The sequence below is a fragment of the Colius striatus genome, chromosome 20, assembly GCF_028858725.1.
Source record: "Colius striatus isolate bColStr4 chromosome 20, bColStr4.1.hap1, whole genome shotgun sequence".
NCBI lineage: Eukaryota > Metazoa > Chordata > Aves > Coliiformes > Coliidae > Colius > Colius striatus.
In genome coordinates, this window is record NC_084778.1 from 8,868,012 (window position 1) to 8,892,174 (window position 24,163).

Sequence of the window (24,163 nt, forward strand, 5' to 3'; positions counted from 1 at the left end):
CATTTCTTGCCAATGGATTAAATTTGTGGCTTCCTGTGAGATTACTGCTCGTTTCATTGACCATCCAACAGCCTGTGCTTGCTAAGAAACTTTAGCTGTTACCAAGTTTATGTGAAACAAGAGTCAAACCTGGATAGAAACATTTCTATCTCCTTTTACTTACCCTGCAGCACTGTCCAGACTGAATTGGGTGGAGCTTTGTAAAAAATCTCTTTAAAAACTTATTCCTGGCCTGCTGGCATGTGATGGAAATGACCCTGGAACTGCTGGTCTGGATTGCAGTGTTCAGTCATCAAAGCAGGAGTTTGGCATTGGTGAAGCTGCAGTGGTTTGTAACGTAGCCAGGGGGGATGTGAGAGCCAAACACAAGCCATGAAGGGCAGGGCTGTGAGAATCCCCAGTGGTTTATTGTCTCCTTTGCCCCTTGTACCTTATCCTAGCACATGAGCAATGGGGAGAGGGGGAAGCAGCATCCCATCTCCCTGAGCCATGGGTGCCTCCCAGACCCCCAGTGAGACTGGGCTCTCTGCAGCCCTTCAAGGAGCAAAAATGCTCCTTGTGAAAATCAAGCTTGTGAGCTGAGCTCTTCAGTGGGGAAGCAGAGGAGTCTGGAGCCCTCCCTAAAACTTGACTCACAGCTTAACCATTTAGTGACCCATCAGCCCATGTATGTCTCTGCAGTGGCTTTCCTCAGAGGCAGTGAGGGCAGGAGGACATGTGCTCTGATTTTAGGGCTCCTGGACTCAGCTTTCACCCTGCTCTTTCATGCCTCAGGGACTGTGGTCCTTGTGCCAACCCCAGGCTGAGGTGGGATGAGTGAAAAGAGTGCAGAGGCTGCAGGTAAGGGGCCAGACAGTGGGAAGGGACAGCCCTGAGGGTTGTCTGCAGGCTGTGAAGCTTTCACTGAATTGCACAAGTGCTTGAGGGCCTCAGGAAAAAAAAAAGTGTTTATGGTCTTTTACTTGTAAGAGTAAAAATACATCTCTTTACATAGCACTTTCCTGGATTTCAAAGCCCTTGAAGACAAGGCTTCATCTCACATTTCTTTTCTCCTGAGGTCCCAGAGCTCACAAAGCATCCAGTAACTTTGCTGCTTATTCCCAAAGAAAAAGAAAGGCAAAAAAACCACATCAGGAAGTGTCATTCAGGGAAGAAGTTCCCTTTGCCCAGTCCTACCTGGCTTTACCTCAACTATCTGCAGGCCATAAGTCACCTCATCTTTAAGCAAAGCATCTGACAGGGGAGTTGGACTGGTCCCTTCCAACCCTTAAGATTCTGTGATGCTGATGTATGCATCTGCATTATCTCCAGCAGGATTAGTGGGGGTTTGAAACAAAGCCCTTGTTGGAATCAGAGCTTGGCTGTGTTTCCCATTCTCCTTGACATGCAATTTTCACATTTGCTGGAAAGGGATGGCAGGGAGAAGAGGGTCAGTCTGGGTTGATGGTAGAGTACATCACCCCTGCAGTCTTCCCCAAGGGATGATTTGAAGGAGGGGGTAGTGCTCACAAGCCTGTGACTGGTGCAAGGTGACAAGGACCCCTCTGGCTTGGCCAGATGGTGCTACCATGAAACCTCACCTCAAAGCTGTAGACAGCTAAAAGTGTCATGAAGAGGCTCTTCTATCAGTCCCAAGGGGAAAGAAAACCCATGTTGGCATCCAGAAAGTGCCTCCCCCTCTTCCATTCAATCAGCTTCCCTCCAGCTGTCCTGATTTTGGCTCTCGGGGTTATGTCTGCTGAGGGTTCAGCTCTGTACTGTGGCACTTCTGTGCCAGACCCTGTTCCAAGTGTGCCTTAGATAATGCCTTAGATAATGCACAGACAGGGTTAAATAATAAACAGCAGCAGAAGGAGAGAGGAATTGGAAGGAACAGGCGAGGGCCTGGAGATGCATTTGCAGATGAAGCTGTGAGCGAGTTGGTGGGACACAGGAAGGAGGTTCCAGATGGCAGAAGCTGCAGAGGGGAAGGATCTTACAACAACAGCAGTGGGGGCTTCAGGAGCTGGGGAGAGGGTAGAAGCAGTGGAAGAATAGGGATCCTGCATGGGAGAGGAAGGCTTGAAATAATAGGGAAAGGATGTATCCCTCCCATGGCATGTGTTGCCCAAACACTGATGGTCATCCTGGGAGAAGCAGCATTTGGCTGAGATCAGAGCATTGGCAGGTAGTAGAGACACAGGGGTCCCTCAGATGTATTTTCCCTCCTTGATTTCTTCTACAGGCTTTAAATTCAGTCCCATCAGTGTGTGTTTAAGGTGACTGACTTGCTTCCCCAGGTAGCCACGATCAGTACTGCTCCACTTAGGCTCTTCCTTATCCCCTCAGCCAGGCAGGGAGGTGTTTTAGGGGGAGGCAGAAATCACCCCTGCAAATACTGTTTCAGACTGAGTCCATATAGATCAATGATAGCAGAAGAGCTGAGGAAACCTGGACTCTGCTGTGTGTCAGGCAGCCTGTGAGATGCAGCGTGCACCGAGCTGTGCAGAACACCCCCATCCCCGCCTGCCTCCCCCTCTGTTTCCAAATGGTTTCTCATCCCCGTGCCAAGTGTGTGCAAATGGAAGTAACACACACCCATTCATAGACATCTTGAACTGTCTTAAATGTTTAAGGCAGTTTTGAACTGTCTGAAGTGGCTTGAAGGAATCCTTGCTTGGTAATCATTGCCAGGGCATGGTCAAAGGGAGCTGGAGGGCTGGAAGCACCTGCTGAAACCTCATCCTCCCTGATTTGGGCCAGACCTGCCATGGCAAGCTTGCAGCAACCATATAAACATCCCCTTTGCTTTTATTCAAAGCAAAAAGGTGAAGAGAAAAAAGCACAACTGAGATTTGGGGAGTACACATTGAACCCTGTTGTGGAAACCAAGTGGGAGAGGTGAGCCTGGCCCTGTGCAGGGGTGTTGGACCACCCATGGCTCTCTGCCCCTTTCCTTCTCCATCTTTTCCCCTCAGTACTTTTTAAGAGTGGCTACCCAGCACTCAACCTTCCTCTACCCACCTTCTCAAAGCTGCTGCTGCTGGTGCTCACACTCCTGGTTCCCCTCAGCAGTGTTTTTGCAGTGATGCAGAAGCCGTTTCATGGTCAGACAGATGCTGTTTGATCAAGTCTCAGGCAGGACAATTTGTTTCTCCAGAGCTCAGGGAATATGAATCTGGTTTCAGTGATGCATTGAGGGCTGTGTTTTGTGCAAGTGAGTTTTGAGGCTTTTCCAATGCATGGCCATTCAGGGCTGGAAAACAATTTAGAGCAAGAGCATTACAGAAAGGACAAACATCGCTACCAGTAAATATTAGCTCCTGTTTTGGCAGACTCCAAATCTGCCCACTGAGCCTTGCCATTCTGTGCCAGAGAGAAGAGAGAAACTGAGATTTCATATCAATTTACAGGGATTTTTTTTTGCCCAAATTGTTTCTTAAATGCAAAAACCTTCAGGTTCAAGTGTTAGATAAGTTTGCACAGGACATAGTGCAGATGATCTCCAGCCCTTGGGCTTAAGCAACAGGAACAGGAGTAATGATAATCATGGATTACAGGCTTTTAATTAAAAGAAACCTCTCTGTCATGGCTAAGATGCTTTTTGAAGTCAGAACAAGTGTGAATGGTTAAACAGCAGGGCTGCATCTGCATGGCATGCAGAGTGAGTTGTGTACCCAGCAGCACTGAGATTATTTTGCAAAGTCAATGCTTTGTGTGGTGGTCGTTTGAGAAGTGAAATGTTGCCTGCTGGGGTTTCTTTTCTTCTCTCTTTAGTGTGTGCACATGGAAGATGTTGGGTACATTTCAGTGCTTAATGCAAGGATATCTGGAAGCTTTGTCTTGCCTGAGAGGACGTCACAGTAACCTCTGCTCAGCTGTGGTGCCCATTCATTGTGTTAGCTATTGCCCAGTATCATTCACTGTTCAGGAGGAGGCTGTTTGGTTTGGGATAAATAAGGCTGCTTTGCAGGAGCAGGAGGACCAGAATACCACTGTGATCCTTCAAGCTGGGGAGGTGCTGCTCATAGATCTCATTTTTCCTCCATAGTGGCGTCCCTGCAGCTTTTGAGGGGGGACAGATGGGGGCCTGGGCAGGCAGGTCCTGCAGCAGAGCAGCTCAGCAACTGCTTATGTTTTCTGGGCTTGGGAAAACCTTTTTGTCTCTCCAGGTTTCTGCATATCTTTGCCAGGGGGTGCCATACAATGGGTTGTGTGATCTTTGGTGGATGAGTGACTACAGCCAAAGCAAGATCTCACAGCAGCCCTGTGCAAGGAGGGGAGGGATAGCCAGGGACGGGCCAGGCAGAGCAGCAAGCCCAAGCTCAGCTGCCTGCACCAAAGGGCATTCTATTCCCTGGCTGCAGGTAAAATAGGGCAAGAGCCACATCCAGCTGTGTGATATTGCTGGCTGGGGGGCACTCAGAGCTGTGTGTGAGCACAGGAGAGCAGAGGGATGTGGCTGTGGCAGGACAGTGCTGTTGCATCCCCCCAACACAACTGCTGCTGCTTCAGTGATTTGCTGCGCAGAGCTGCCCATCCGGAACCTTGTTTGCGGTTGTCACTGCGAATCCGACAGCGTCCCGGGGGAGAGATCAGGGCTCTCATGATCTGCTCAATCAATTAGTGCTTTAATAGAGTGAAATGAAGGAGAAAATGTGTGGGAACCTCTGTGGCACAGGGCAGGGTGTGGAGTGATGGTGTGGGAGGGAGGGCAGGGGATAAAGGGCTGTGTCAAAGCAGCACTTGGCTCTCTACAAAGGCAATTTTGCTTAGAGGGGGATGTTTCTTCATGAAGTCCAGGAGATAAATCTAATGTGATTGTTCCCTATATGTGAGTTTTCTCCCCTTGTCCCTGCAGAGGAGTTAATTTGATGAAGGTACATCAGCCTTGCTGGAGTTGCAGAGAAAATGTTGGCGTTGCTGTGTGCAATTGCACAAGGTGACAGATCCAACCAACCCCCCAGGCCAGCAGCCACGGCATGGCTGAAATAACAGCTCACCTCTCGGGGGGTGGATGGCCAGGGGTGGGGTGTATGTGGCCTCTCCCTTCTCCTCCTTGGCTGGTGTAGCCCCTCTGTGCAGGTGTAGGGGCTGGAGCACAGGGGTGCTGGGGAGGGGCTGAGGGAATGGGGGTGTTGAGCCTGGAGAAGAGGAGGCTGAGGGGACACAGCAGCACTCTCTGACACTCCCTGACAGGAGGCTGCAGGGAGCTGGGGCCAGTCTCTGCTCCCAAGTGACAGGACAAGAGGAAAAGGACTCAGTTTGCCCCAGGGGAGGTTGAGGTTGGAGCTGAGGCAGAACGGTTTCCCTGAGAGGGGTGTCAGCCCCTGTGCCAGGCTGCCCAGGGAGCTGGGGGAGTGCCCAGCCCTGCAGGGATCCCAAAGCCCTGGAGCTGAGGTGCTGAGGGCCCTGGGTGGGCTTGGCAGGGTGAGGGCAGGGCTGGACTCCATCAGCTTAAAGGTATTTTCCAACCAGAATGATTCTGTGGTTTTATTTAGTCCTTACACATTGAACTCTGCTCCTTCTGCCATTTTACACCTCGCACCAAGTTTCTGCTGATAGGGAGCTGCTCTGCTGCAAATATCTCTTGATTTCAGCATTTCAGGTGCTGTTGTTTCACCTTTTTAAAGAACCTTCTCAAATTGACCTCTGTGGAGGAAGAGAATTGGTTTTACAGTGTGGGCTACAGGGTGCTGCCTGGGGTCAGTGTGGTTCCCAGCAAGGCAGGTTTTGCTCTTGGCTGAGTCATGTGTAGTTTAGAGAGGGTAAGGAACTGCTGCTTGGAAAGCAAGCTGAGCCTCAGGGAGGAAGGACAGCCTTATAGCTAGTGCTCATGGAAGTGGCCTCCTTCTTGGTAACTGCTGTGGGGTTTAAATTTTAGGTTTGATGTGTGATTTCCCTGTATCCACGTTTAAAAGACTGTGGGATTTCCCACTGGAAGGATGCACAGGGCTGTGTTGTCCTGATAGCCACCCAGGTGGGATGGCTAGTGTACAGTCCCTGTCCCTGTGGCAATGAGTGAGGGGCCCAGCACTGAACACAGCCCTGGAGCTGCAGCCTGGGCACAAGTCATTTAAGCACTTAATTTAGGGGGAAAAAAAAAGCACCAGTTTGGCTCTGCATGAGCCTCAAAATAGAGGTGAAATAGGAATGAGCAAACCTGTGTGGGACAGAGCTGGACTGGTCCAGAATGACCTGCCCAAAGCAGCCTCCTGGGCTGGAAGGGGATGTGTGCCAGCTCTCCCAAGCCAAACACTTGGGTGTTGCTCTCAGCTTGCTGCGGTGATTTCAAATTGTGCTTAGGTTTGCGTCTTCTTGATCTGTGCTGGACAGATGGCACAGGCAGAGAAATACTGGCATAAATCATTCAAGCTAGGATCTTAGGAACTAAGGGAAGAGCTGAGTCTTGCCTATTTGTGCTATGCTCATTCTTCCTGGACTGAAATGGTGCTGTCATTTAGGTTAGCTGGCTAATACCTTAGAGAACAGTTATGCTGGTGATTAGAGATAATCAAAATGTTTTCATGAATCTAGTTCTATTGAACAATTACCCTTTGTGTTTTCCCAAGTGAAACTTTCATCAAAAACTCCTTGAAATTGCCATTATTTCCAGGATTTCTGCATTGGTTTTTTTGCTGAGGATGTGGCTATCTGTTATCAACATGGTTTAAAGTGGTTTTTACTCACAAGTAACATGCCATTCTTGCTTCTCTGGAGCATGTTTTTCAGCAAATCAGTTTTAACTGACAATGCTTCCATTGGAACCTGGCAAAAGGAAAATGACTCTTAATACATTTGATGTGGGTTTTTTCCATTTTTTAGACTGTTTCCCATGTTGGGCACAGTTTTTGGTTGCTAGATGTAGCCTGGCTGGCTACCAAGGCAGTAGAAACACACCTGATCTACAGCACATGTCTGTGGGACTGGTGGCAGATCGTTGCAACTCGTCCTGGTTTTTGAGTGCATTGGTTGTGTTGCAGTGATGAATTATTCTCTCTCCAAACTTCTTGCAGATCTCTCTGGGGTAAAGATGATCATGATCTATGTACTTGAAGAGTAATCTGTCCTCTGGCAGCCTGCATCTTGCATTTGTGACAGCCCCTCTGTGTCACTAATGTTGTTTCTGGCCACGGCCTAACAGGCCTCTGCCATGGCGGGGTCAGGGGAGGGAGCAGGGGCAGGGTTGGGGAAGCTTCAGGCCCTGCTGAGCTCTTCTCATCTCCTTGCATGGGCCAGTGTGATTACATTAGAGACAGCTGACTGTTGATTGCTGTACAGGAATTAGATTAGGTGAGTTAAAGGCCCGTATCAATCACCGTCATGCATACATGCATACGAAACGTGGGCTCTAAAGGTTTATGGTAATCAACATGGAGTGGCTGATTAAATCCATTAAAATTCACTAGGAAAAGAATCAAATCCACTCTCCACTTCCACCCTGGCTCTTTTCTGTTTGATAAGTCACTGCTGACTTCACTTATGATCCCCAGCAGAGCGCCCCAGGATCGGACATGTTGGTGCTGGCACCGTGAAGGCCCCGGTACGTGCTGTACACACACCTAGAAGGAGATGGGAAGCAGAGTCATTTGATTTACAGCAGACAGGTCATGGAATCTGCAGGCAGAAGAACCCTGACAGGGGTTTGTCACACACATGCAGCCAAGAACACAGAAGAAATATACAGAATCACAGAATGTGAAGGGTTGGAAGGGACCTGGGAAGCTCATCCAGTGCAACCCCCTGCCAGAGCAGCACCACCTAGAGCAGGGCACACAGGGACTCATCCAGCTGGGTTGGGATGTCCCCAGAGAAGGAGACTCCACAGCCCATCTGGGCAGCCCCTTCCCAGCCTTGGATCAGCACTGCTCCTGCTTTGTAGGGTGATTATTAGAAGTTACTGCATTAGAGTCTCTGTCTTTGGAGATATTGAAAGCCCAAGTGGACACAGTCCTTGCAACCTGCTGAAGCTGTGAGCAGGAGGTAGGGAGTGCAGTGGTAGGGGCTCTGCAGGAAAGCAAAACTGGGGAGGTATTGGCCAAGGCCACATTTGGGCACAGTTGTCCCTGTACATTTAGCCTCCCATGTTTCTTGAAAAGCTTTCTGGCACTGCACAGGCACTCAGGCAATTGGGAGTAGCTGCTCTTTGCATCAGTGGCATCTACCCACGAAATTCCCATGATACTGGTCCCACCCAGAGCCACAAAGATTAGCCATCCCTTTCCTCCTTCACAACTTCACTGAGACTTCTTTAGAAGTAAAATAGAGCTTTTTTGGCTCTCTGTGGTTGCAGCAAATGTGAAGATGTGATTTGTGGCAAATGTGACCAGGAGCTGGGTCTGGCTGTACCAGCACAGTAAACGCTACTGGAATGTGGCAGTCAACAGCCTCCAACCTTGCAGGCTTTTTCCCTTGTCCCCTCAGCTGGGATGCAGAAGCTGATGTTTGTTTGCAGCCTGGTTGGCAGGTAGAGCTGTTGTGCAGGCCGGTAGGCAGTGCCAGCCCTCATGAAGGAGCACTGGGAAGTGCCCAGACTTAATGGCATAGGGATTATTATATTCTGTGCTTGAAACTGAGATGCAGATTTCTGGCAATAAACTGGAGAACACTTTGGAGGGGTGATTTGATTTGTTGTGTGCAGTGTGCAAACATTTCCTCAAGTTTTGCAGAGCAGGTGGATGCACAAGAGCCTCTGAGGTGTCTCCTGGCTGTGTCCAGGGCTGCTGCTTTGGCTGTGTTCACTCTGGGTTAGTCACAGGCAGGAGATTCACCCCTCTGCTTTATAACCAGTGTTCAGTTATACTGGTGGATAACCAGAGGAGGTGGGACACAGCCCCAGAGAGTCCCTATTTGTCAGCAGATCCCACTGGATGTGCACAGAGCTCATTTAAAAGAACTTGATGTTCTACTTAAATACAAAACCCATGCAAGTGTTAGTGATCAGATCCAAAACCATGAATTGCAAGGCAAATGGCATATGGGGTGAGTTGAGGAGACTTTCATGTGTTTGGGGATAACTAAAATACTCAAGTACTTGGATTCTTGATGTTTGCATCTGAAAACTGGGAGCTACAGGTCAAATCCCCTACTTGCTACAAGGATGGAAAGGTTTCTTGTTAATAGTGCTGAAGGAAAGAGCAGAAAGGGGATCTATCAAATCAGGAACGGGGCCAAACACAAACAGATCTATAAATTCAAAGCAGACTGTTGCTAAAATTGAAGTCAGAAGTGGAGGGCCTTAATATTGGAGATGGACTCAGGCCTTAATGTCTGGAATCAGGTTTCAGGGTCTCTTGAATTGCTGGATCATCATTAGAAAAGGAATGTTAATTTAGGTGCAATTGAACATACTCCCCAACTGCAAAGAACGAGAGCTTTTGCTGTCAAGGTGTTTTAAGCCAATTGCATATATTTACTGAATTGGAGGATCTTTTGGGCATAATGACAATTGAATTGGATTTGAAGAGGCAGTGATATTATATCTCAATCTGCAGGTCATTGTGGGTGGCTGGATGATGAAGTCTCATTTGCTTTTAGTACGAACATTTACAGACTTTCAGAGCTGACTTAAAATATCACTGACAATAAAAAGGTCACATTCTTTCAATATGATAAACTCAGTGATTCATAAGTCTCTCTTCTCTTTGGAGTGGGGTAAGGTGCCTAACATGAAAGAATTTCCTGTGTTCTGACCTAGAAAATGTGCTTCTCAGTACATAGTGATGGGTAACAACCCTTGCTCTAGGGTAAGCACGATTTTAAGAGGTGATGGGGCCACATGTGGAAAGCCAGAGCATCCCAGTAAGGCACCTGTAAGCTGACAAAAGGCTGCACTGGGATGCACACCCTTCCATCAGAAGCCAGCCTGCGAGACACCCGTCATGTAACATAATCCCACGAGCAGATGCTGTCTAAGTAATTAGCTCTGCTGGTAGATGAAAGGCCCATGCTGAATCGTGCTAAGATTGCCTGCTTCTTTGCTATAATTGCTACAGTACAGCAGTGCAAAAGCAGAAGCTTGGGCTATTGCTTTGGAAAGTTCTTTCCATGCAGCTTCAGGGAGGGGAGTAAAGCAGTTAATGGTTTTAATTAGCAATCTCTTCGTGTCTTCCCCTCATTGTCAACGAGGAGCTCTGCAGGCATGGTGCTCTGCCCTCTGCACAGACTGCAAAGCCACACAGCACTTGAGCACACTGGGTTTTGCAGCCAGCCATGGCAGCAGGATTCCAACCTCTCTTGTGCTTTGATGCACCATACAATGGGCAGAAGCACCCGTTTTTTTCTGCCTAAAATGGACTTGGGGATCCATTTTAAGCCCTCTCTCCCATCTGGTCCATAAGCCCTCTGTGTCAGAGCCCATAGCTGGGCATTTCTTGTGGCTGCACTAATACCTCTTCCTTCCCTCATTCTACTTCTCCTCTGAGTACTTGGGGGAATAAGCCCAAAGTGCTGCACATTTGATTTCTTGAAGTCTATGCAGCAAGCAGGACCTGAACATCTCCTGGAGCACTGTGTGTAATAAGGCACTGAGGGAGCATGACTTGTGAAAGGCCAGTAGCTACTCCTCTCAGTCAGACAGAACTTGCTGTTGCTTTTTAGGATCAACGAGATACATTTTTAATTCCATTAGAATGATTCCTGGCTTTGAGAGATGCTTCAGGTTTCACAGTTGCTGAAAACAGACCATGTAAGATCTGAGTGGGTTTGTGCTGCTGAGGGACTGTGGTTATTGCCCCTAAACCTCCCCAGGCAGCCAGGATTGCAGAGGAGGGACAGTCTGCAGCCTCAGCAGGCAGTGGGAATGTAAGTGATGGCTTTGGGCTGGAAAAGGCTAATGGATGAGGTCATCTGCTTGGTGATCATTCAGAAACTCCTGTCACAACCTCCCTGAAATACCACCTGCTAAAGACTCAGGAGAAGCCTCAGGAATGCTTGAGCAAGTGAGCTCTTCTGGGTGCATCAGGGAAGCTTTGCATGGGCAGCTTCTTACAGCATCACCTCTCACACTCCCAGAGGTCAGCATCCTGAGGAGCATCTCAGCAGTGAAGCTGGTGTCTGGCACATAACCAAAGATGTCACAGCTTTGGCAGCATCACAGGCAAACTCATTCCTGTGGAGAGGGCCGTGTCCCAGAGTCCTTGACTGGTGTCTTGAGTCAATCTTGCTCAGGAAACCCTTTTGTCCCCAGCTCCTCACCCCTGCCTGCACTTGCTGTCCTGCCTCCATTCCTTCCCCTGCTGTCCCAAAGGGTTCTTGTGCTTATCAGTTTTTCTTGCATCAAAAGCTTTTAGCACAGACAGGGTGATTTTAATGCTGGCCATGTGCATCTTCCTCCCCCATCTGTTTCCTAATTGCATCTGAAATACTTCAGAGCAACGATTTCATCCTAATAAAACTAGAGATGGTAGTCCCTAGGAGCAGAGAGGAATGGGGCACCTGCTCCCCATGTGTGCTTCCAAATTGCCCATGGAGTGGATAATTGGGAATTATTGCAACTATGTGTGTATGTGTGCACATTTCTGTCATTAATAACCCCTCCTACAGGTGGTACAGAGCATCACAGGTTACTGACAGTGTGAAAAGATGCTGTGGTCTTTGCCTGTTGGAAAGCAAATTGTCCTCTGTCTCAACAACACAGTGTACAGTGAGGGATGTTAAAGGCTATCATTTTGAAGTCATCAGAAGGGATAACATGAAAAGGAGCAACTGGTAGACAGTGCTGACATTGCACACACTAAACTCTCAGCTTCTGCCACCTCCACGCTCTGGCCATTTCTGGACCAAGCTTCACCTTGGCCTGTTTTTGTAGGAGGCAGAGGAGGGATTTGCCACCTTGCCTTGTTCCTAGTGAAACAGGGAGTCTTTATTCTTCCCTCCAATCTGTCATTTTACCAGGAAACATTGATTGCTGGGGAAAAACATAAATGTTTCAAGTTTGCAGGTTTGATTTTGTTCCTCTCCTTGCCCTTGAGAGTAAACACTGTGCCTTGGATTTTGCTTAAAGCCAGCCCTGTGGAGATCAGTATGTTGCTATCATGTTTGTAAAATGATCTCAGATCAACAAAGCTATGTAGACATGTGGTCTTCTTTCTCCTGTAATGCCTACCTTAGCTCTGGCCATAGCCTCCCACAGGGGAAGCCCTGCTCCATCCCCTTCCAGTCCTCACTGGAAAGCATTGAGCCACATTGGGTTACTGTTTGGGTGATTTGATTTCCTACCACTTTGGCTGAGATTTCCTCTGTCTTTGGTTTCTTTTTTCCTGTGGACTTATATATGAAGCAAGTAGTTCTCAGAAGGGCTGCCAAGCAGAGAAACAGTCTCAGATAATAATAAAAGTTGTAAAAACAACACTCATCCCAAACCCCAGACGTTCTTGTCTTGCAGACATACTCAAGCTGCAAAATCAACTTGTTAGCTAAGCATTCAGTCCTGATTTCATGATTTTATGTTTGCCTTTTACACAGATATAATATCCATTTTCCACTTTCAGAACACCCAACAAAATAAAACCTCATTTCCCAATCCACTCCTATTTTGTTTTTGCCTATTTCCAGTCCAACTCAGCAACAAACCAGCTGCTGGTTCAGATGCATGTGTGGTTCCAGCCCAGTGGGGTACATTTAGGGGATTTCAGACCTACCACACTGAATCTGAGGTGGTTCCTAAAGCTCCTGTCCAGATGTTGCCCCTGGCTCACTGGAGGGTGAAAATGAAGCTTTGACAAACAGGCTGGTTTCTTCATTTCCATGTGAGGAATCTGAGATTTAGTCACAAGTATTAAATAGCACATTTTCAAAGCAAAGGTGTTATAAACTTTGAGGCTTTTTGACCAAAGTGATGGCTCAGGCTGGGTTCTCATCATAGTGTAATGTGACCAGCTCATGAGATCACAGAATCTTAAGGGTTGGAAGGGACCTGCAAAGCTCATCCAGTGCAACCCCCCTGCCAGAGCAGCACCACCTAGAGCAGGGCACACAGGGACTCATCCAGCTGGGTTGGAATGTCTTAGAGAAGGAGCCTCCACAGCCCATCTGGGCAGCCCCTGCCAGTGCTCCCTCACCTCAACAGGGAAGAAGCTTTTCCTTGTGTTTCTTTGGAACCTCTTCTGTTCCAGCTTGTGCCCGTTGCCCCTTGTCCTATCATTGGCCATCACTGAGCACAGCCTGGCTCCAGCCTCCTCATACCCACCCTTTATGCATTTGTAAACACTAATGAAGTCAAGTTTGCTGATGAGGGCAGCACTGATACCAAGGGAAAGTGCTGGGCCTGGATCTTTCCTTTGGAGGTGGACAGCAGGAGGGCAGGAGCCCCATTTCATGTGTGGTACCCTGTTGCATGGGTTTGTCATCTTAGTGGCTTCACTGTGTTCTCAGCTCCCTGGGAAGCATGTTAAGCAAAGCTCATGTGGTAGGCTGAATGCTCAACAGCATACTGAGTGTATGGGCCATCCCAGCTGGAGCCTTTGCTATTGCAAGCCACATGCAGCTGCTGGGTCTGTAGTGCAGATCAGGATGTGGGGAACAGCACTGCATGCTACAGGCCAGTAGAAGAAAGATGCTGTTCTTGTTGCTCTTCATCTGGTACCCACCTTCAATGACAAAAATAAGCAAGTTCTGAGTGACACCCAACCTTTTGCATATCGGGCGTTTTTGGAGCTTTAAGCTGGCTGTTACCACTCAGGAAGGAGATCTTCAAGTTATAAATAACAGATAGCTCTGTAAGAATGTCAGCACAACCCTCAGCAGCAGTCAAAACAGCAAGTGGAAAGCTGGGAAAGTTTCAGAAAGGAACAGGGGAAGAAGCAGAGCTCGTCGTTCCGTTGGTGTGAATTGGTTTGCATCTTGGATGTTGTTGCATTCTGCTCCACTGCATCTTGGAAGGGAGATGGTGGGATGGGAGAATTTACAGAGATGGACAAGGAAAATGATCACAAATTCCAGGTGGTGCCTCCTCAGTCGGGAAACTTCAGGTGGGAAAAGGAATGATGGGTGAGTGATGGGTTCAAAGTCCAGAAAGTGATGACAGGATCTGAGAAGGGTTCAAAGGAAAGGACAGGAGGCAGGTTCAGAACAAGGGAAGGGAGAGTTTTTGTCCTGCAAGGTGTGAAATGTCTTGATAGCAAAAAGTTTTCTGAGTTAGGTGATTACAAGACTTCCAAATGTAACTTGTCATATTATTCAGTCAAGGTATCTCTCCTCCCACCTAGCAAGGAAAGTACATTTTCTCCTGACATCTGCTTTTGAACAGTTGATACACTGAGATGTGGCCAACCATAGATGATTACACCATGTGGAGGAGAACTTCTTCCCAAGGAACAGGCTGGCAGTTTAGAGAATAGTCAAAGGAAGCATTATGCTCTTGGGGTAATATCATCCTTAGCTCTGGCACTGGAAGGCAGCTCTGAATAGTGGTTTTTAACTGTAAATCAAAACCCAGAGCTCCTGGGCTGGTGTCAGGACTCCCACCTGGCATTTCTACTGTGTACTTTTAACCAAAGCCTTTAATGCCTGTTCTGGTCTTGGAAAAGTGCCATGAGATAAGCAAATAACAGCTGTGATATACCATTGGTCTGAATTTCAGCAGTCCAGCCCCCGCCATAGTTCCCACCAGGATCAGTGCAGAAGGTGAGAGCTCACATTGTCTGAAAGCCAACACTTCACCTGCTTCATCTTTCCATATTCAGTGTTCAGTACTTCATAAGGTATGTACTCCTCACAGACCATTGCCCTGGAATGCCACTGGAGCAATGGGCTGCACATCTAAATATGAGGTGAAAAACCTATAATTCATCCTCCCAGAGTCAACAGAAAACTCCAGTTTAAGCAGTCACTTTACTTTTCTATTCCATACCTCACAAATGAGACTACAGAATAAAAGGGACAGCATCAGGAGTGGCTGGACATCACTAGTCTCTCTTAGCAAAGTCTACATCTTCCTGGCTAATTGCCACAGACCACTGACCTGGAGCAAGTCTCTGCCAAGGCTGGGGCACATGGGCTATCATTAAGGGTAGGAGAGATTTACTTGTGCTTGCTGTGGTAGCTGCTGGTGATGATCTTCTAAGGTAGCACAGTCCCAGCCCCAGCACTGCTATATGTGGACAACATCCATGGGCTGAGCTGGCAGCTTCTGGACATGACTTTGCATTAACCTGTTGGCTACTCTCCTATGCTTTGTTGGCATTTCCCAGCAAACAGCCCATGGTGCTCAGGAGCCTGGGAGGCTTTGGGAATCATCCATCAATCCCCTGCTGGGGCCACCATCAGCACTGGGATCTCATGCCTCTGGCAACTCAGACAGGCACAGCCCTGATGCCTCCTGTGTTGTTTTCTACACTAGTGTGCAACTCTGCTCAGTAAGTAGAATAAAGAGCTGAAAAGCTGAGTTTCATCTGCAGGCTGCAAATCACACATTTCCCAGCCAACAGCCATTCTTACAGCTGAACAGATTGGCCATGGCACCTACTACTGGCAATTAAGATAACTTGAAGAGCTTGTGCCAAGAGATGTTGTTTGTAGAACTGGGGCTATGTTCAGTGCCCAGATCTGTAAACCCAAGTCCCAAATCTCCTCTTTCTTTCTTTTTGAAGTCTACATTGAGGACTGAGCTTGCTTAAACTAAAGCTACCAAGCTGTGAGAGGACTAATGAGAAAACAGGCACCAGCCTCATTTGGAGATGATCACAAAGACCTCACATCTTCTCACTCCCCTGAACACAGACTACGAAGGCTTCCTTGGAAAGCTCATCCTTGCCAAGTAAGAAATCTTTCAGTCTAGCTAGATCCTTAATGCTTCTCTCTGTATTGATTGACTTGAGCTAGGGGCTAGCAGGCACAATGAGAACCCTTCAGCTGAAAAGCCTCTGGTGCCAGTGGCCTGGCTCCCCAGTGCAGAGGAGGCTACACAGCGCTGCTCAACCAGGACACAGCAGCTTGCAGCTTGCCAGAAGCTTCCTCAGTATTGGTTGCTTTGTTACTGCAGGTGGAGACATTTGAAGAGCCTGGAACATTTCTAATTAAACTCAAAAAGATTGAATTCTTTTGTTGTCAAGACTCCTCCCTTCTCTCTCTCTCTCTGTGTCTTCACTGGCAACTCATAAAGGGAATGAGAAATACATCACAGAGCAGTTCTGTGCCCGTGAGAAAGTGCCTCTTCTTCCAACAAGTCTTCAGGAGTGAAGCAGCTGTGGTGTAGGTAACACCCTGTAAGCATGTACCTGAGTGCCACAGGAGAGACCATGACCTGGCTCATATGAAGAGCTTTCAGCAGCTGCTGATCTGAGTCACCAGCAGGAATATGATTAAAAAAAACCCCCATGACAGTGGGAGCTGCTCAAAGTTCTATTGAAAACGTGCCAGATGTCACCCTTTTGACTCCAGTCATGTCCAGGGAGAAGGCAGTTTGCCTTCAATGCATTTGCAGTAAGTGCCAAAGCTTGGGAAGAGAGGGAGCAGTACAAAGATGCCCAAGCTGGAGCCAGATCTGGTAGCACTTGTGCCATTGGGTGACCCAGAGCTGCCTGGGGTCTTCTGGCAGTGAAGGCAGATCCATGGCCTTTGGTTTGTGCAGGGCTCCTGGTGGGCTGTGATTTGGTACATCTAAGGGAAAGGGAAGCAAAGAAAATTTCCAGGCACCATGATTTTGGCCTGACCTGGACAGATGGGCTGCATGGAGGCTCTGAAAGGACACTTCTCTTCCTTTGGGTTTGGTACTTGTACATCCCTGGTTTGCTGAGCATGGGAAGGTGCTGTTGGCATTCAGCATGATCTGGAGCCGGTCCAAACGTTGTGTTTTCTGGAAAGGAGCTTTATTGTGTCTCTATTTCACCACTTACAGTCCCATTTTGCAGTTCTTCTCGTTCTCAGTGGGAACACTCCAGTCTGGGATCATGACCACATCCACTGATTCCTGTAATGGGCCTGAATGATGGTGTTTGGGAAGAACTTACAAGGATGAAGAAACAAAGGAAATGAGCCAACAGCATAAACAGTTGAAATACTCTTAAATCAGAAAGGCCAGAGCTACCTGGCCAGCTACTATGTGATGAGTTATTTCTTTATGTCTAATGGCAACATAAAGGTTTTCCTCTGTGATGTTGTTTGCAATGGGATTTAAGGTCATCATAAGACACAGAAGAACCCCAGTCTGATAAAAATCCCTTTATTCCTCAAACCCACTTGTCACCTGTAGAGTGACTTCAGATAGATTTTCACCAAGCTTCATGATGGCTTGCAATTAGCTAACACACAGCAAACTGTTAGAAAGCAATTAGCTCGAGGAAATGTCTCTCTGCTGGTTGTGGGGCTGATCCAAGGAGTGACAGTGTTTTGCTGGTGGAGGCATGTCAAATGTATGTAGCCTGACAGGGGCCAGGCCCTGGATTTTGATAAGATCCTCAGGACTCCCTGTGCTCCTGGTAGTTTTAGGAAGTTGTGTGATTCTTCACCAACACTCTTAAAGACCCAGCTAGCAGTAACAGCTCTTCCTGGGGATGCTCTTCTCTTTTTCAGGGTACTTTGGCTGTTTCTAGGCTCTAAGAGAAGCAGATTCCTCTTTGCTCTCCTAGATCCTGAGCATCTCCTTTAGACTCATTCCTTTATTAACTGACATGGTGTATAAATTAGAACTTGGGGGTTATTTCTTCTTAGTGCTCATAATGTTGACTTGTCAGCTCTAATAACCTTTCTCTTTGCAACATAACTTGAGAATGATGCATGAACACTACAAACTACTTAACACATCTTTTGCAATGTCTTCCTTACAATTATGTTCACTTATTGTGTACATGTATATACATATATATATATATACACAGACACAGAGCAAGAGGCTGTGCAGATGCCATTGGGCTCAGCTTGTCTCTGAGCTCAGTGACTTGGCAACAGTAAGCTCCTGGGGAGACAGCTTCAGCTGAACTCACTCCCCTGCAGCTCTTACCAGCTTTTCCCTTGGAGAATTAACAACAACATCAAACTTCTCCAAATAGAGTGTGCAGGGGGAAGGAAAATGTTGAAGATGGAAGATGACAGAGTCTGCTGTGAACTGATGATACTTATGTTTTATTCTATCAACCATAATGGCAAAAAACCAAACCAAAACACATGGAGGGGGGAAAAAAGAGGATGGATGGTGTTGGCAAATATGCAGCCCAAAACATAACCTTTTCTTTGAAATTGTGTCAATCTCCTCCATCTCCTGTGTGGCCTTTGGAAGCAGTTGTGTGGTCAGGAAGACAAAGTGCAATTATTCTGTTTCAATTACAAGTTAACTCTGTTTCCTCTGGCTGGGACAAGCACTGCTGCCTGCAGCTTGTCTCCATGGGGTGAATGGTCCCAGCTTCTCTGCTGCAGTTTCATTTGCATAAAAGCCTTCCAGAAAGAGGATCTCTACCAACAAGTGTATCTGTAACAGGCTCTTAGTCCTCAGTCCAGGAAGGACTGGTCATTTGTTCATTTTGCCCTTAGTCTAATGCACATGAGGGGCTTGTTCAGAAGACCTCAGTGACATTAGTGACATGGAAAATTTGGGCACCTTTCTGAAGAGACCATCAGTTCTTTCACTGGAAAAAACCTCACATCAGTAAAAACCTGAATCATTTTGAAGCCTAAGCTACAAACAGATGTGACAGAGTCTTCTCAGCTTACCTCTCTGAGAAAATCCAGGTGCACTTGAGGTATTCAGGTAGAGAGGAAATATTCCAGCCTGGCTGTACCAGTGGCAGGGAGGTGGTAGCCAGCCAGCAGTGGTGGTCTGCACAGCTACAGGGACCAAGCTACCAAAGAGTTGCCAAGTTACCACTTGGTACATTTCCAATTGCTTGTTTCCTTTTGTTTTACTTTATCCACCTTTCATGAAATCAGATGTCACCAATTAAATGCTTCAGGGCAGCCAAGAACAAAGTAGCCCAAGAAGTTACTGCAGGAGCACAAAGCACATGGTGCAGGGACACCCCAAGGGCAGCAAGCCCCAGCTTTGCCTGCCTCTCTCTGTGGCCATGCCAAACAGATCAGAAGATGGTCAGAAAAGGAGCTAGTGAAAGATCCAGCCAGATATGGATTTCTCTCTCTCCTGAGGTATTTCAAAGCAGTATCACATGGATGAAGCACTCCCAAGAAAAGTGTCAGAGATGACAGGCTGACAGGAGCCAGTCAGCTGGAACAGCTGGACAGGGACCACAGCGTTCCTGCAGGGAAACAGCAGCTTTCTGAAGCATCTTTTGATGAGAAGGGAAAACAAAATAAAACCCAACCCACCTGGAAATGTGACACAGAGAGGTTCTGCTGCAAACACTGCAGAGCCACCCAGCATCACCACGAGTCAGCCCCTGCTCACATGGGTGTCAGAGTGGCCAGGCCCTGCATCACAGCTGCTCTGCATAGATCCTCATCTAACCCCAGGGTACTGATTCATTCCTTCCAGTAATTCCTCAAGTGCAGAACCTCATGCATCTGTTTCCCACCAGGATAATGCAGGCATTTTGGAAGGAGGTACATTCACTCAGCTTTGGTGAGGCCACACCTCCAATACTGGGTCCAGTGTTGGGCTCCTCTCTGTAAGAAGGACATTGAGGTGCTGGAGAGGATCCAGAGGTGGGCTACCAAGCTAGGAAAGGATTTGGAGCATGTCTCATATGAGGAATGGCTGAGGGATCTGGGGCTGTTTAGCCTGGAGAAAAGAAGGCTCAGGGGAGACCTTATTACTCTATATAACTACCTGAAAGAAGCTGCAGTGAGGCAGGGGTCGGTCTGTTCTCCCCAGTAACAAGCCATAGAACAAAAGGAAACAGCTTCAAGTTGCAGCAGGGGAGGTTCAGGCTGGATGTGAGGAGGAATTTCTTTGCTGCCAGGGCTGTTGGGCATGGGAACAGCTGCCCAGGGAGCTGCTGGAGTCCCCGGAGGGGTTTCAGAGCTGGGTGGGTGTTGCACTGAGGGCAATGGGCTGGTGGGTGACAGGGCTGGGACACAGGCTGCACTCCATGGGCTTAAAGGTCTCTTCCAGCTGAAACCATTCCATGATTCTATGACTAGTGAAACCAAGATCCATTCCAGGCAGAAGGCCACTCCAGAGCCTGTGGTGCTGCTGGTGTCCCTCACAACTCTTCTTCCAGCAACGAAAACCAGTTGCATTTTTCATGCCCAGGGTGAGCGTTTGCAGCCAGCTCGTGACTCAGCGTGTCAGGGCTGTGCTGGAAGCAAAGATCAACTGAGTCTTTCCCTCTCATTGGTAGGCCTCCAATTAATGAAGTTTTAATGAAATCAGGCTTTAGAAAGGAGACAGAGTTTTCATGGATCAGTGACATTTCCTATTAGAAAAAGAGCCCTGATCAAGCTAGTGAAAGTGCATGGGCTTCTGCAGAGCTGAAACAGCAGCTGATGACTCCAAGGCTTGAAACAGCTTGACTGTGTGAATACATTTCATAATTTGGTGAGAAAATAGGGATTGGCACCTCCAGAGCAGAGGACTTATTGCTAAGGTGCTTGATCTGGTGAGATGGAGAGAAATGGGCAGTTATTGCCAGGGGAACAGTCTGGTGTCAGGAGAAAGCAGTGAGTGAGGGACATTTTAACGTGAGGAAAAGTTTAATGTGTCCTCAACCTCATTTCCCACATCCAGAAGAGTGATGGATTTGAATTCCTAAGGCTGTTTCTCTTGGCAATGGAGTATGTCAGGGATGGGGGTGTGCAGGGAGCAGACAGGGCTCTGTCCCCAGGAAACCAGCAGTTGGGGATGGAGCATGGGGGGAATTTTCCACATTGTCCTGTTGTTCCTGGTCAGTCTGTGAGTGAGATGTGTCAGCCAGCAGGAACTTTGCTTCAGTCAGAGACTTTTCTGAGATAGAGCAGTGCTTGAAAGCTGCATGGCAAAACCCCCAGAGAGCAAAAACCCCAGAGGACATGGTTTTCTTTAATGCTTTTTCAAGCCAACATCTTCTTTCAGTGTTGGTTGTATTTGTTGGAGCATTTTGCTGGTGGTTCCTGGGGTAAGGTTACACGTGGCAGTCAGGGATATCCAGGCTATGGGTTCAGAGGGATCTTTTTTTCCCATACATAGTGAGTTCACACATCTTCTCATGTGGTTTGTTCAAAGGCACCATGATTCTCCCAAGAGGAAAGTGTCTTAGAGTGTGAAGATGATCTGTTCTCAGCTGAGACAAGTATTGTCCTTACAGGAGGTGTCATGGGGCAGGACAGTGTCTCCTGTGGTTTGGTGCACAGGGTTGTTGCTTTTCTGGCTGGTTTTATCTTGTGTCTTTTCTGTGGATTGCCATGGGTTAGGTCATTTATGATATGCCTAATAATAATGTACATCACCTTTGCTAGGGAACAAACATCCCATTCTCAGGGAATTGCCTAACCCTGCCAGAGATAGCTGTGAAACAAAAGCAGTTTTATGATTCTATGATCCTAGTTACCCAAATATTTCTGCATAAGTGCCAGCACAGTGGAGCAGGGTTGTGTTTGCTGGCTTTTCCATGTGCTGTGTCGTCAGAACCATCAGCTGGTTTTTGATTGGTGTGCATTTCTCACTGCTGATAAAAGTCAGCTTCGTGTTGTTACTTGAGTGAGAGAAAATTGCTCTGTTTCAGTGCACACAGAAAGAGGTTTAGCCTGAGGTGTCAGAGGCAGCACTGAACATCACCAGGAGTGTGTGGTCTTGTGTTTTACCCCTACAGACCAACACATGTACCAGCTGCATCCAGACATACTCCTGGGCTGCATCCAGACATACTCCTGGGCTGCCTGGGAATCACAGAATCTCAAGGGCTGGATGGGACCTGGGAAGCTCATCCAGTGCAACCCCCCTGCCAGAGCAGCACCACCTAGAGCAGGGCACACAGGGACTCATCCAGCTGGGTTGGAATGTCCCCAGAGAAGGAGCCTCCACAGCCCATCTGGGCAGCCCCTGCCAGTGCTCCCTCACCTCAACAGGAAAGAAGCTTTTCCTTGTGTTTCTTTGGAACCTCTTCTGTTCCAGCTTGTGCCCATTGCCCCTTGTCCTATCATTGGCCATCACTGAGCACAGCCTGGCTCCATCATGCAGCAGCAAAGCTTCACTATGTGAGCAGCCGTGTTCCTCCATGCATGGGGAAGCATTGGAAGAGGAGCCCATCATGGCTGGCTGCTGACAAGGGACTGTTGGGTACAGGGCTTGGGGTCTGGCAACGGACAGACTCATGTTGGGCTTTGTTTTGCCACCCAAGCCCTGTCCCTGGGCTCGCTGAGTCACAGGGTGTGCTGAGCACAGCTCCAGCAGCCACATGGGATCAGGGAGCTGAGCTGACACATGACAGTTTATTTTAGTGTGAGAAGAGTCCTTAAGCATCACTGAGCTAAATATTTCTCTTAATTCATGCATAACTTCAGTACAATTAGCAGCCTGATCTCACAGACCTAAGTCAGACCCCTCTCCCATGCTGTGGCTGTGTGTTGTGAGATGGGGAGGCAGCTCAGGGCTTGGATTGGGTTGAACTTCTCAGACCATTAGTGACAGCCCTCAAATCCTCACCAGCACATGCTGCTGCTACTGGGGAGACATCCCTGAGGCCTGGTTTTGCTTTACAAAGCAAATATCCCAGAGGATCACAGAGACTGGAGTAAGCTCAGGTTTTGGAGGATGTTTGCATCAGTGCTCCAGGGCTCTTGCTCCAGCTGCTTTGTCTGGAGGATCCATGGCTGGATCTGCCATGGAAGACACCCTGAAGCATCAAAGGCATTTAAGTGTTGTGTTACAGGACAGGAAAATCAAATAAACAGTTGGGACAGCTACTGAAGGAGTAGATCCTGAACCAGCTGCATCCTTTACACCCTCTGTTTTGAGGGATGTACCACTGGAGTAAAGCCCTGTGCAGTGACCTGGGTGATGCTCGTGGGATGAAGAGGCTGGTTACTGTGAGGGTTTCCATTGTGTTCCCAGCAGGCTCCAAACCAGCAGGGCATCTCATGCAGAGCTCTTAAAGCTGTCACCAAAATGCATCATCCCTTCTTGTCCCAAGCCTGAGTTGATCACCAGATGTGCTGCTCTTACACCATTTCACCCCCTCACCAGTGTGCATCCTCCCATGCCAGCCTGTGTTTTGTGGGCACTAGAGCCAAGAGAAGGGGAGGTTGGACTGGATGATCTCTAAAGGTCCCTTCCAACCCCTCCCATTCTCTGATTCTAAGAGCTCAGCTATAAACTTGCTGCTGTTCCCTGTGGCCTCCTGAGGTTTTCTGCAGCCTGGCAGCAGGTAGTGGCAGAGATGCTCGTTTGTCCTGGTTGGAGGTGCAGGTGCTGTGCCTCTCTCCCTGCCTCAGCCCTGCTGCTCTGACTCATGCATTCAAATGACTTCCCTGAATTTTATGTTTTTACAGTGACAGCTGATTTTTATTTTCTTCCCTCTCTGCTCTGATGTCCTGGTAGCTGGCAGGAGCTAGCAAATGCCAAGTGAATTGCTGGAGGGGACTTCAGAATTGATCACCTTGTTTTCACCATGGCAAGGAGAAAAAAAAACCTTCCTGTACTCCTAGAACTGAGCAGTTACTCCAGGCTTTAATTGAACTTTCTACCTCATGCTTTTCAGTTGGATTAATCTTGTTTCCAAACAATGGTCATTATGTGGAGAGCAAAACATTACATAAAGAGAATCCCAAAATGCAAATGAAACAAAAGACAGAGCCACATCCTGGCACAATGTGACAGAGAGAAACAAAGCCCAAGGTATCAGAATCACTTGTGTCCTTTCTTCATATCTTCAGAGTCTTGGTGCAGAAACACCAATTTTTCATCTGCTGTGCTCTAGAATTACTAAGCTGAAGTGCAAAAGGGGAGGGGGGTTAATTTGCTCTGTGGTTCTGCCTTTAGCTGAATTAGATATTCCAGACTTGCTTCAGAGCTTGTCAGGAAAGCTCCACAATGGGCACAAGGCAAGTGGGGATCTTCATCACCACCAATGCTCTGAGCTCATGTGTGATCATGGGAGCCCTGGGCTTTGGAGGCCAGACAGGAGGGATGTTAGAAGAGCTCCAGCTTCTACAAGTTGAAGGGGGGGGTTATACAAAGAGCAGCATCAGCCTCTTGACTTGTGCAGCTGCTGAGGGCCTCCAGGTCACTGGGCAGTCCCCAGTGGGGCAAACTGATGCAGGCAAGGCCATCTTCAGCTGCAGCCAGTGTGTCTGTCTGCTCCCAGGCCCTATTAATCACGTC

General features: G+C 48.0%; 1 protein-coding gene across 2 annotated transcripts in view; it reads left to right on the plus strand.

Moving 5' to 3' along the window:
* CALN1 (calneuron 1) overlaps positions 1–24,163 on the plus strand; it is a 91,828-nt gene that overhangs the window by 51,664 nt on the left and 16,001 nt on the right. The window lies entirely within an intron of this gene.